The 13,573-nt window shown below is 42.8% G+C and overlaps 1 protein-coding gene across 1 annotated transcript in view; it reads left to right on the top strand.

Annotated features, from left to right (window-relative positions):
- LOC311099900 (mitogen-activated protein kinase kinase kinase 7-like) overlaps positions 1–13,573 on the top strand; it is a gene marked incomplete at both ends in the record, with an annotated part of 50,237 nt that overhangs the window by 1,155 nt on the left and 35,509 nt on the right. The window lies entirely within an intron of this gene.

Below are 13,573 nucleotides of genomic sequence, written 5' to 3'. Positions count from 1 at the left end.
ACCATCATCATTACTACCACTACTACCACCACCATCATTAAACTGCTATCATTACCATCACCCCTACTACCATCATCATATACTACTACCACCACCATCATTAAACTGCCATCATTACCATCACCCCTACTACCATCATCATTACTACCACTACTACCACCACCATCATTAAACTGCTATCATTACCATCACCCCTACTACCATCATCATTACTACTACTACTACCACCACCATCATTAAACTGCCATCATTACCATCACCCCTACTACCATCATCATTACTACCACTAATACCACCACCATCATTAAACTGCCATCATTACCATCACCCCTACTACCATCATCATTACTACTACTACTACCACCACCATCATTAAACTGCCATCATTACCATCACCCCTACTACCATCATCATTACCACCACTACTACCACCACCATCATTAAACTGCTATCATTACCATCACCCCTACTACCATCATCATTACTACCACTAATACCACCACCATCATTAAACTGCCATCATTACCATCACCCCTACTACCATCATCATTACTACTACTACCACCACCATCATTAAACTGCCATCATTACCATCACCCCTACTACCATCATCATTACTACCACTACCACCACCATCATTAAACTGCCATCATTACCATCACCCCTACTACCATCATCATTACTACCACTACTACCACCCCCATCATTGAACTGCCATCATTACCATTACCACCCATACCACTACTATTTGGAATGATAAACAACAATAATAATGGTAATAACAATAATAGCAATAATAATAATAATAAGTACGTTACTGTTTACTATGCAGATGTTATTATTCAGTGTCCCTCAGGCTATGGCAGGCAAATACATATTTGGTTGCAAGAGGAGCCATAGCTCCTTCGCCCATGAGTATTTTTAGTTTTTCCTCTGGGTTTAATAAGTTAAAATTTGGAATAATGTAGTCATTTCTGTGAATAATGAATCTCTTTGTGAGGAATATTTATCACAGTAAAGGAGAAAGTGCATCTCTGTTTCTACCTCCCCTGTCGTGCAGTGACCACATACACGCTCCTCTTTGGGTAGCCATGTCTTTTTATGTCTGCCGGTTTCTATTGCCAATTGATGGTCATTCAGCCTGTACTTGGTAAGGATCTGTCTCTGCTTCGTATCTCTGACAGAGTAGAGATAATCAGCCAACTCATATTCTCTGTTTAGGGTCAGATAGCAATTTAGTCGGCTTTGGGATTTTGTTTCGTTTTTCCAATGTTGTAAATATGAGTCCTTTGATTGGTTCATGATTTTGTTCATTGGAATTCTTTCTTTTGAAGCAGTGCTGGTGTCAGCTTGGTTGGTTAGGTCCAACACCAGCTGACTGAGAGGGCTCGTTTCTGGGCTCAGTTCTTGGGTTTGAAGTGCATTAAATTGCAGACTTGAATTTGGACTTGAATTTAGATGTAGCCAAAATGTTAATGATCTTTTCTGTATTTTCATTACTACTGGAGAGCGGTCCAATTCTGCCCTACATACATTAGTTGGTGTATTTCTCTGGACTTGTAGAATTTTCTGACAGAATTCTGCATGTAGGGCTTCAATTGGATGTTTGTCCCATATTTTAAAGTCCAGTTTATTGAGTGGCCCCCAAACCTCACTTCCGTAAAGAGCTATTGGTAGGATTACACTGTCAAATATTTTGGTCCAAATTCTAATTGGATGTTGATTTTGAATAATTTCATTTTTATTGCATACAATGCTCTGCAGGCTTTTTCTTTTAGTGCATTCACTGCCATATTAAAGTTTCCCGATGCAGATATGGTCAGACCAAGGTATGTGTAATTTTTAGTGTGTTCAATTATGGTGTTGTTCAGGGTGAATTTATATTTGTGTTTCTGACATCTGTTTTTTTTTTTTTTAATCATGATTATAATTTTTTTTAAATGTACTGCCAGGGCCCAATTATGGCAATATTGATCTAGAATGTGAAGGTTCTGTTGAAGACCTTCTTTGGTTGGTGATACAGTGAGGGAAAAAAGTATTTGATCCCCTGCTGATTTTGTACGTTTGCCCACTGACAAAGAAATTATCAGTCTATAATTTTAATGGTAGGTTTATTTGAACAGTGAGAGACAGAATAACAACAAAAAAATCCAGAAAAACGCATGTCAAAATTTTTATAAATTAATTTGCATTTTAATGAGGGAAATAAGTATTTGACCCCTCTGCAAAACATGACTTAGTACTTGGTGGCAAAACCCTTGTTGGCAATCACAGAGGTTTCTTGTAGTTGGCCACCAGGTTTGCACACATCTCAGGAGGGATTTTGTCCCACTCCTCTTTGCAGATCTTCTCCAAGTCATTAAGATTTCGAGGCTGACGTTTGGCAACTCGAAGCTTCAGCTCCCTCCACAGATTTTCTATGGGATTAAGGTCTGGAGACTGGCTAGGCCACTCCAGGACCTTAATGTGCTCTTCTTGAGCCACTCCTTTGTTGCCTTGGCCGTGTGTTTTGGGTCATTGTCATGCTGGAATACCCATCCACGACCCATTTTCAATGCCCTGGCTGAGGGAAGGAGGTTCTCACCCAAGATTTGACGGTACATGGCCCCGTCCATCGTCCCTTTGATGCGGTGAAGTTGTCCTGTCCCCTTAGCAGAAAAACACCCCCAAAGCATAATGTTTCCACCTCCATGTTTGACGGTGGGGATGGTGTTCTTGGGGTCATAGGCAGCATTCCTTCTCCTCCAAACACGGCGTGTTAAGTTGATGCCAAAGAGCTCAATTTTGGTCTCATCTGACCACAACACTTTCACCAAGTTCTCCTCTGAATCATTCAGATGTTCATTGGCAAACTTCAGACGGGCATGTATATGTGCTTTCTTGAGCAGGGGGACCTTGCGGGCGCTGCAGGATTTCAGTCCTTCACGGCGTAGTGTGTTACCAATTGTTTTCTTGGTGACTATGGTCCCAGCTGCCTTGAGATCATTGACAAGATCCTCCTGTGTAGTTCTGGGCTGATTCCTCACCGTTCTCATGTTCATTGCAACTCCACAAGTTGAGATCTTGCATGGAGCCCCAGGCCGAGGGAGATTGACAGTATTTTGTGTTTCTTCCATTTGCGAATAATCGCACCAACTGTTGTCACCTTCTCACCAAGCTGCTTGCCGATGGTCTTGTAGCCCATTCCAGCCTTGTGTAGGTCTACAATCTTGTCCCTGACATCCTTGGAGAGCTCTTTGGTCTTGGCCATGGTGGAGAGTTTGGAATCTGATTGATTGACTGCTTCTGTGGACAGGTGTCTTTTATACAGGTAACAAACTGAGATTAGGAGCACTCCCTTTAAGAGTGTGCTCCTAATCTCAGCTCGTTACCTGTATAAAATACACCTGGGAGCCAGAAATCTTTCTGATTGAGAGGGGGTCAAATACTTATTTCCCTCATTAAAATTCAAATAAATTTATAACATTTTTGACATGTGTTTTTCTGGATTTTTTTGTTGTTATTCTGTCTCTCACTGTTCAAATAAACCTACCATTCAAATTATAGACTGATAATTTCTTTGTCAGTGGGCTAACGTACAAAATCAGCAGGGGATCAAATACTTTTTTCCTTCACTGTAGAAGGAACAAGTCATCAGCATATAGCAGGTATTTTACCTCTGTGTCAAATAGTGTGAGTCCTGGGGCTGGAGAATGGTCCAACATGTCTGCTAATTCATTGATATAAATGTTGAAAAGATTTGGACTCAAACGCAGCCTTGTCTCACACCTCAACGTTGTGAAAATAATTATGTTCTTTGGTTTTTGATTTTTATTGCACACTTGATTTCTGTGTACATACATTTTATTAAGTCATACACCTTACCACCAAGCCCACTTTGGAGAATTTTGTAGAATGTCTCTTCGTGCCAAATAGAATCAAATGCTTTTCTAAAGTCAATAAAGCAAGCAAAGACATCAGGGAAGCAGCCAGAAGTTAAAACTATGTTGAACAACTTAAGCACAGCATTTTGCAACTCAGGTGTGCTGTTTTTCAGCATTTAATTTCTGATGTTATTTAGACCACAAGCCTTCTTTGATTTTATAGATTTGAGCTTTTCATTTAGTTCTTGTTGGGTTATTGGGTAATCTAATGGATATTGGTTGTTTTTAATGACTGATTCAAGGATGTTCAATTTTTCTTGAATTTCTAATTGGTTCTGTTGTAAGTCTTTTTGTGGGATGTTTTTGTATAGATTATCAAAATAAGTTTCCAAATTCCTTCATCTTGTATGGTTAATTATTGTGGCTTTGTCATGCTTAAATTGTTCCACATGTCCCAGAACTGATTTTGGTCAATTGCACTTTCAATTTCATCAAGTGTCTTGTTGGTATAATTCAATTTATTGCGTTTCAGTGTATGTTTATACTGTTTCAGAGTTTCAAAGTATTCATAGCGTAGATCTGGGTTGTTTTGCTGCTTATGTTTTTCATTTGACATTTGTCTTAGGTGTTTTCTAATTGTTTTACATTCGTTATTAAACCATTTTTCAGAAACATTTTGTTTTTTGTTTCTGATGTTGCATTTATTTGGTTTTCTCAAATTTGCTTTCGATGCTGCTTTTTGGAAAATGCAATTGATGTTTTGAGTAGCTGAATTGACACCTTCTTTATTGTTTTGGTATTGTGAGTTATTGAAAAACTGTATAGAGTTCATCATTTCATTTGAGTTCAATGTTTCAATGAATCTCTCTGCACTGTTTTGAGCCCATCTGTACGATTGGTTCATGTTGTAGAGTTTATTGGGCTGTTTTTTTTTAATGAATATTGCCGGTTAATTTCTTCAGAAACACGTTGATCTGACTGTGATCTGACAATAATATATAATATAATATGGCATTTAGCAGACGCTTTTATCCAAAGCGACTTACAGTCATGCGTGCATACATTTTTTGTGTACGTGTGGTCCCGGGGATCGAACCCACTACCTTGGCGTTACAAGCACCGTGCTCTACCAGCTGAGCTACAGAGGACCATAGTGTCTGTGGTCTGACAGTGAATACGCTAATGGAGGAGGGGTCGATGTCAATGATGGCATAATCGACTACACTTGTTCCAAGAGCTGAGCAGTAAGTAAACCGACCTAAAGAGTCCCCTCTGATTCTACCATTAAGCATGTGCAGGCCTAAGGCTCGACAGAGATGCACTAACTCCTTCCCATTTTTGTTCAGTATTTGGTCAGGACTGTTTCTATTATTTATAATTGGGCTACTGTACAAGGAGGGGTGTCCCAATATGTGGTGGTTACCTCCCGCATCAGTGTAGTCAGGCTCAGAACCTGTTCTTGCATTGAAATCTCCACAAAGAAGCACTTTACCCTCTGCCTGAAATTGAATGATTTCTGTATGGAGATTGTCAAAAAACGGATCATCATAATTTGATAAATCTGAAGGAGGAGCATAAGCTGCACATATGTATACATCATTGTCACAATAGATTGTACCTTTGTTAAGTTTTAACCAAATGTGATTAGTACCTTTTTTTCATTTCATTCAGTGCTAAGTCCTGCTTATGCCAAATGATGATTGCACCTGAGTCCCGGCCCCGTTTAACATTTTTATGTTTGATTGATGGTAGTAAACTTTCTCTATAGCTTGAGGGACACTGAGTATCTATGTCTCCACGACACCATGTTTCCAGTAGGATTATGATGTCCTGTCCCTTGATGTTTTTAATCAATTCTGGATTTGTTGTTTTATAACCAAAATGTGAAGAGTACAGGCCCTGGATATTCCAAGAGCTGATAGTTAATGATCTCATTTATAATAAGTGATATTCACTGGTTTGAGTAAAGTAAATTAAAAAAAGATATATAAAAATATTTTAAAAATAATAATAATAGTGATACATATATACATACATACATACATGCATACATACATACATACATACATATACACATATATATATACACATATACACATACATATACACACATACATACATATGCACACACATACACACACACACACACACACACATATATACATACACACACACCATTACACATCACTATTATTATAATACCAGTGCCAATAAAATAAAGGATAGTTGTAAACAAATTAATATAAATTAATCTCTCTCTCTCTCTCTCTCTCTCTCTCTCTCTCTCTCTGTCTCTCTCTCTCTCTGTCTCTCTGTCTCTCTGTCTCTCTCTCTCTCTCGCTCTATCTCTGTCTCTCTCTCTCTCTCTCTCTCTCTCTCTCTCTCTCTCTCTCTCTCTCTCTCTCTCTCTCTGTCTCTCTCTCTCTGTCTGTCTCTCTCTCTCTCTCTCTCTCTCTCTCTCTCTCTCTCTCTCTCTCTCTGTATCTATCTGTATCTCTCTGTCTCTGTCTCTCTGTCTCTGTCTCTCTCTGTCTCTCTCTCTCTGTCTCTCTCTCTCTGTCTCTCTGTCTCTCTCTCTCTCTGTCTCTCTCTCTCTCTGTCTCTCTGTCTCTCTCTCTCTCTCTCTCTGTCTCGCTTTCTGTCTCTCTCTCTCTGTCTCACTCTCTCTCTGTCTCTCTCTCTCTCTCTCTCTCTCTCTCTCTCTCTGTCTCTCTGTCTCTCTCTCTCTCTGTCTCTGTCTCTCTCTGTCTCTCTCTCTCTCTGTCTCTCTCTGTCTCTCTCTCTCTCTGTCTCTCTGTCTCTCTCTCTCTCTGTCTCGCTTTCTGTCTCTGTCTCTCTGTCTCTCTGTCTCTCTGTCTCTCTCTCTCTCTCTCTCTCTCTCTCTCGCTCTGTCTCTTTCTCGCTCTCTCTCTCTCTCTCTGTCTCTCTCTCTGTCTCTCTCTCTGTCTCTCTATGTCTCTCTCTCTCTGTCTCTCTCTGTCTCTCTCTCTCTCTCTCTCTCACTGCATGCTGGGAGTGTTTGGTGCGTGCTGGGAATTGTTTGAGTGAGTGCTAAGTGCGAGTGTTGTGTAGAGTTAGATATCCTGGGTTTTCCTTTTCTTGGTGATATCCTTTTTTTCTTCTATGCATGATTAAGGTTATTATTTCTATTTTTTTGTTGCGGTAGAATTAAGTATATTGTTTTTCGTGTCGAAATTACCCTGATTTTGGTGGGGATGGCGGCCCGAATCGGGACGCCGTCCCTGTCACTTCGGCACGGCTTTAGGTGTGTTACTGAAGCTACTGTCACTGTGGAGGAGGTTCTGGTCGCCGTAGGAGAGAAGGTAGGATATGAGAATGTTGCTTATGCGTCACGGATGAATAAAGCGGTGGTGGTATTTCTTAAAGAAGAGCGCCTTGTTGATCGTATGGTTGAGCATGGCATACTTCTTAAAGGAATGTTTATTCAAGTTACGCCGCTTTTTTCTCCGTCAACAAGGGTAACGATTTCAAATGTACCGCCGTTCATTCCAAATGAGCTATTGGAGCGCGAGTTATTGCGCTTTGGGAAGTTTGCAAGTTCAATTAAGGTTGTCCCATTGGGTTGCAAACACCCGGCGTTGAAACAGGTTATGTCGTTTCGGCGACAGGTGTTTATGTTTTTGGACTCACCGGAACAGACTTTGGAGTTATCGTTTAAAGTCAAGTATGACAATAGATTGTATATGGCTTATGCTAGTACAGGTAGTCAACGGTGTTTTGAGTGTGGGGATGTTGGTCATAAGCGACATGCTTGCCCGAAAAGGGAGAAGGCAGAGGGAGGGGCGCAGGTGGTCCTCGTAACGCCTGGGCCCACTGATGTAGGAAGAGGTGGGCTGACAGTGGTAGAGCAGCCGCACGCATCTGTTGCTGAGGAACAAGTTGTCCGTGTTGAGGGCACAGAGGTGCAACTTGTACCAGAGGGAAATGTTATGCAGGGGGATTTTTTTGTTGTAGAAGGTAAGGATGGATCTGAAGGGCCATTTCCTCAGACTGGTGAGGAGGTGCCCAGTACGAGTGCTGTGGTACAGGAGGGGGTACATGTGGAGCTAATCTCCCAGGTAGTGGAGGAGATGCCCACTACAAGTAATGGGTTACAGGAGAGGGTTCATGTGGAGCTCATCTCCCAGGTAGTGGAGGAGATGCCCACTATGAGTGCTGGGGTACAGGGGGGGCTAGTCTCCCAGGTAGTGGAGGAGATGCCCACTATGAGTGCTGGGTTACAGGGGGGGCTAGTCTCCCAGGTAGTGGAGGAGATGCCCACTACGAGTAATGGGGTTCAGGTGGGGCTAGTCTCCCAGGTAGTGGAGGAGATGCCTGGTACGAGTGATGGGGTGCAAGTGGGGAGTGTTGAAAGGGATGTGGTAGAGGGGAGTCAGTGGTCTGTGGCCTCAGTTGAGGAGGATCAGGAGAAGGATATGGATATGGATATCTCTCTTGATACGGTATCAGCTGGTGAGGACTCAATTTACGATCTAGAGGAGGTAAAAGGGTTTCTGGATCAGACTTTTGGGAAATCTGTCAAATTGGCAGATTATTTTGATGTTGATAAGTTTGTGAGGTCAGCTGTGATGTTACAGAAGACGGTGGGGTTAGACCAGTTGAGTGAGAAGAAGCGGTTTCGCTTGAGGAAATTTGTTACTGCTGTTGCAGCAGCAAAGGGTGGTGGGAAAAGTGGTCAGGTTAAGAGAAAATTTAAATAATGATGATGATTATGCCTCATAGGGTGTTCTATTCTCTTTGTCTGGTTTCTCTGTGGTATCTTCTGCTTTTCCTTTTTCTTTTCTATATGGAGGTACTAAGGGTAGGTTCTCTCAACATTAATGGAGGAAGGGACAGGAATAAGAGGGCTTGGGTATTAGAAGTAATAAAACAGAAAAGGCTTAATGTAGTTTTCCTACAGGAGACACATAGTGATGAGGAAAATGCGGCTGACTGGGGTATGTGGTGGGAGGGGCAGCATATACTCAGTCATGGTACTAATTTCAGTGCTGGGGTGGCAATCTTGTTTTCTTCAGGCTTAGGGGTGACTGTGGTATCTACAACAGAGATTGTCAAGGGTCGGGTTTTATTGGTCAAGGTGGATGTTATGGGGTTTTTGTTTGTTTTTTTGAATGTTTATGCTCCTAATGAGGGTACAGAGCGTATTGTTGGTTTTGATAAAATAAAGGAAACCTTAAGACAGTGTTACCAAGAGGGGTGTATGGTTTTAGGGGGGGACTGGAACTGTACAGTGGATTTTACTGTTGATCGCACCGCTGAAGAACCTCACCTGCGGTCAGCAATTTGTCTGTCTGGTCTATTAACTGAGTTTGAGCTTTCTGATGTGTGGAGAGTAAGGAATGCAAAAGTTAGGCAGTACACTTGGCTAAAAGTTAATGAAGGTCATGTCAGTGCAGCAAGGTTAGACAGGTTGTATGTATCTGAGCAATACTGTAGTAGGGTTGGAAGGTGTGACATTACTCCTGTGGGTTTCTCTGATCACCATATTGTCACTGTTGATATTCACTTGTCCTGTCCACGAAGGTCATCATCTTATTGGTATTTTAATGTTAAATTGTTACATGATGTCATGTTTTGTGAAAGGTTTTTGTTGTTTTGGGAAAAATGGAGGGTTACAAAAGGGAATTTTGAGTCCTTGAGACAATGGTGGGAGGTTGGGAAGGCCCAAATACGATTATTTTGTCAACAGTATACTGCTCTGTCTCGAATTGAAGTTAAAGAGACTATCAGGGCCCTTGAGCAGAACATTAAATCTATTGAATTGAAGTTGCTCACTCAGAATGACCCCGGACTAGTCATGAACTTACAGGACAAGAAACATGAATTGAGGTCGTTTCTGCATGAAAGAGTGAAGGGTGCCTTGATTAGGTCTCGTTTCGCTTCCCTCAAGGATATGGATGCTCCTAGTGCTTTTTTTTTTAACCTAGGACAGTCGACATTGCAACGTAAACAGATGGTCTGCCTTCGTCTCCCTGATGGGAAGGTGACCACGGATGACAGTGAAATGCGTCAACATGCCGTGGATTTCTATTCTGCCCTCTATAAGGCGGAGGATTGTGACTCTCTGTGTACTGAACAGTTGTTACACGGTCTTCCTCAATTGGGACCTGAGCAAAGAGTCGCATTGGACTCTGACATTACACTGCAAGAGCTGTCCACAGCAGTTATGCAGCTCTCAACAGGCCGAGCCCCTGGCATTGATGGTTTACCATCTGAGTTTTACAAGCACTTTTGGGGGTCTATTGGGGAGGATTTTTATGAAGTGGTGTGTGAATCTTTTCATGAGGGCTCTCTTCCTGTATCTTGTCAACGTGCGGTACTTTCACTGTTGCCAAAAAAAGGGGGATTTGGCTCTCATAAAAAATTGGAGACCTGTTGCTTTGCTGTGTGCAGAATATAAAATTGTTTCTAAATGTCTCACAAACAGGTTGAAAGAGTATCTGGGATTGTTGGTCCACAAGGACCAGTCCTACTCTGTACCTGATCGCTCTATTGTTGACAACTTGTTTCTAATAAGAGATGTTTTAGACAGTTGTAAACTGTCTGATGTAAATGTGGGTTTACTTTCTTTGGATCAGGAGAAGGCTTTTGATCGTGTGGACCACCAGTACTTGTTTAAAACAATGAAAGCCTTTGGGTTTGGGGATGTTTTTTTGTCTTGGATGAAGTTACTGTATGCTGGGGCCTCGTGTATGGTGAAGGTGGGGGGTGGTTTGAGTTGTCCCATCCCTGTCCAAAGGGGCATCAGGCAGGGATGCCCAATTTCAGGGCAGTTATACAGTCTGGCGATTGAACCAATGCTTTGTTTTTTAAGAGCGAAGCTTACTGGTTTCTCTGTGCCAGGTGTAATGAAGGGTCCCACGATAGCACTGTCTGCGTATGCAGATGACGTGACAGTTTTTATTACAGGGGATGAGGATGTTAAGGTTCTCTCAGACGCCTTAAAGGTGTATGAGGGGGCCTCCTCAGCTAGAGTCAATTGGGGAAAGAGTGAAGCGCTGTGGGCAGGCCAGCTTCAGATGGGGTCCGCTCCACGGTTACCAGGGGGGCTTCAGTGGGGCAGAGATGGGATGAAGACTTTGGGGTTTTTTCTAGGCTCCGATGTCTTTCAGAAAAAGAACTGGGAGGGTGTAGTGGAGAAAGTGTGTGCCAGACTGTCAAGATGGAAATGGGTGCTGCCCCAGCTGTCTTATAGGGGAAGGGTACTGGTAGCTAATAACCTAGCTGCCTCTACCCTGTGGCACAGACTAATGATTTTACAGCCACCAAAGGGTCTGATACAAGAGCTTCAGAGGACCCTTGTCAACTTCTTCTGGTCTGGACAACATTGGATTAAAGCTTCAGCCCTGTACCTGCCACTGCACGAGGGTGGGCAAGGCCTGGTGGACATTTCTTCCAGGATCATGGCTTTCCGGCTTCAAGCAGCCCAGAGACTGTTGTACAGTGACGGTTCTAGCTGGGTTGACACAGCCTACGCATTGATGAGGAGAGCGGGCTGTTTGGGCTTAGACAAGCACCTTTTCCTCTTAAAACTGGAGGGGGGTGAGTTGCCTGGCCTGACTCCATTTTATGAGTCTGTTATGCAGGCTTGGAGAGTTCTGGTCAAGTCCCGTAAGGCCTGCACGCCACCAGGGATGTGGCTTTTTGAAGAGCCTCTTTTTCACAACACTGCCATCCAGTCCCGTGTTCTGGGTTCAGCTAGCCTACGTTCATGCCTGTTAGGCGTGGGGTGTACTAAGCTGGGTCATCTGATGTGGAACAGGAATAGGTCGTTGGAGGAGCTGGGAGAAAGAGCGGGGATCCGATCGTCTCGCCTACTGAGGAAGGTCGTCGCTGAGGTCTGTGATTCCTTGCCAGTACTTCATCTGCAGTATGTGTCTGACACTTCCAATTCTGATCGGTGGAAGGAGGGTCTGGATTATGTGTTCCCTGCACTGATTGTTAGTGCTGCGGCGGGGGCATTCGAGGAGGACGTGGGGATGCTGCTTTCCTTCGATACCCCGGAGCTGGGGGAGTTCAAGGAGGTGGGAAAGAAGGCCATGTACAGAATATGTGTAAAGGTGTCCCATGCCTCTTCCCTGGAAGGGGTAAAATCGACGAGGTGGGCGGGTGTGCTTGGTCCAGGTGCCTCCCCAAAAGGCTGTTGGCGAACACTATACAAACTGCCTATTGATAAGAGGACAGCTGACCTCCAATGGAGGATAATACATGGAGCCATAGCCACCAACATGTATCTGGTACACCTGGATCCTACTGTTGGGGAGGGGTGTCCATTCTGTGCTCAGTCTGAAACACTGGCACATCTGTTTTTACAGTGTCCCAGGTTGGTCGGGATGATTGACCTGATCACTAATTGGTTCTCAGCTCTGGGAGAGGTTTTCTCTTCCCAACTGTATATATTTGGGCCAAAGTACAGGTTTAGTCAGAAAGCTGTAGTTGTGTTGCTTAATTTTGTGTTAGGGGCAGCAAAATTAGCCATATGGAAGACCCGAAAGAACAGTATTCGGGGACAGGGGTCTGTGGATGTGGTGGGAATGCTGGAGGGAATGTTGGCAGCAAGACTAAGAATTGAGTTTGCTTATTATAAACTGGTCAACAATATTGATATGTTTATGAGTATATGGGGTATTCAGATGCTGTTGTGTTCTGTTACTGTGGAGGAGGAATTGGAGTTGTGTTTTTAATTGATGTGTAAATACGGTTTTGTATGAGTATTTGTGTGGTGGGCTCCCAGACCCAATAAAGATTATTTAAAACTCAAACTCTCTCTCTCTCTCTCTCTCTCTCTCTCTCTCTCTCTCTCTCTCTCTCTCTCTCTCTCTCTCTCTCTCTCTCTCTCTCTCTCTCTGTCTCTCTCTCTCTCTCTCTCTCTCTCTCTCTCTGTCTCTCTCTCTCTGTCTCTCTCTATCCGTCTCTCTCTCTCTGTCTCTCTCTCTCTCTGTCTCTCTCTCTCTGTCTCTGTCTCTGTCTCTGTCTCTCTCGCTCTCTCTCTCTCTCTCTCTCTCTCTCTCTCTCTCTCTCTCTCTCTCTCTCTTTCTCTCTCTCTCTATCTCTATCTCTCTCTCTCAATTTCAATTTCAATTTCAATTTAAGGGCTTTATTGGCATGGGAAACGTATGTTAACATTGCCAAAGCAAGTGAAGTAGATAGTAAACAAAAGTGAAATAAACAATAAATATTAACAGTAAACATTACACTTAGAAGTTTCAAAAGAATAAAGACATTTCAAATGTCATATTATGTATATATACAGTGTTGTAACAATGTGCAAATAGTTAAAGTACAAATGGGAAAATAAATAAACATAAATATGGGTTGTATTTACAATGGTGTTTGTTCTTCACTGGTTGCCCTTTTCTTGTGGCAACAGGTCACAAATCTTGCAGCTGTGATGGCACACTGTGTTTTTTCACCCAGTATATAAGGGAGTTTATCAAAATTGGGTTTGTTTTCTAATTCTTTGTGGATCGCTGTAATCTGAGGGAAATATGTGTCTCTAATATGGTCATACATTTGGCAGGAGGTTAGGAAGTGCAGCTCAGTTTCCACCTCATTTTGTGGGCAGTGTGCACATAGCCTGTCTTCTCTTGAGAGCCAGGTCTGCCTACGGCGGCCTTTCTCAATAGCAAGGCTATGCTCACTGAGTCTGTACATAGTCAAAGCTTTCCTTAAGTTTGGGTCAGTCACAG

The sequence above is a fragment of the Coregonus lavaretus genome, assembly GCF_964263955.1.
Source record: "Coregonus lavaretus genome assembly, chromosome: 24".
Lineage (NCBI taxonomy): Eukaryota > Metazoa > Chordata > Actinopteri > Salmoniformes > Salmonidae > Coregonus > Coregonus lavaretus.
The sequence above is the reverse complement of the archived record's forward strand: the minus strand, read 5'-3'. Positions and strand labels throughout refer to the sequence as shown.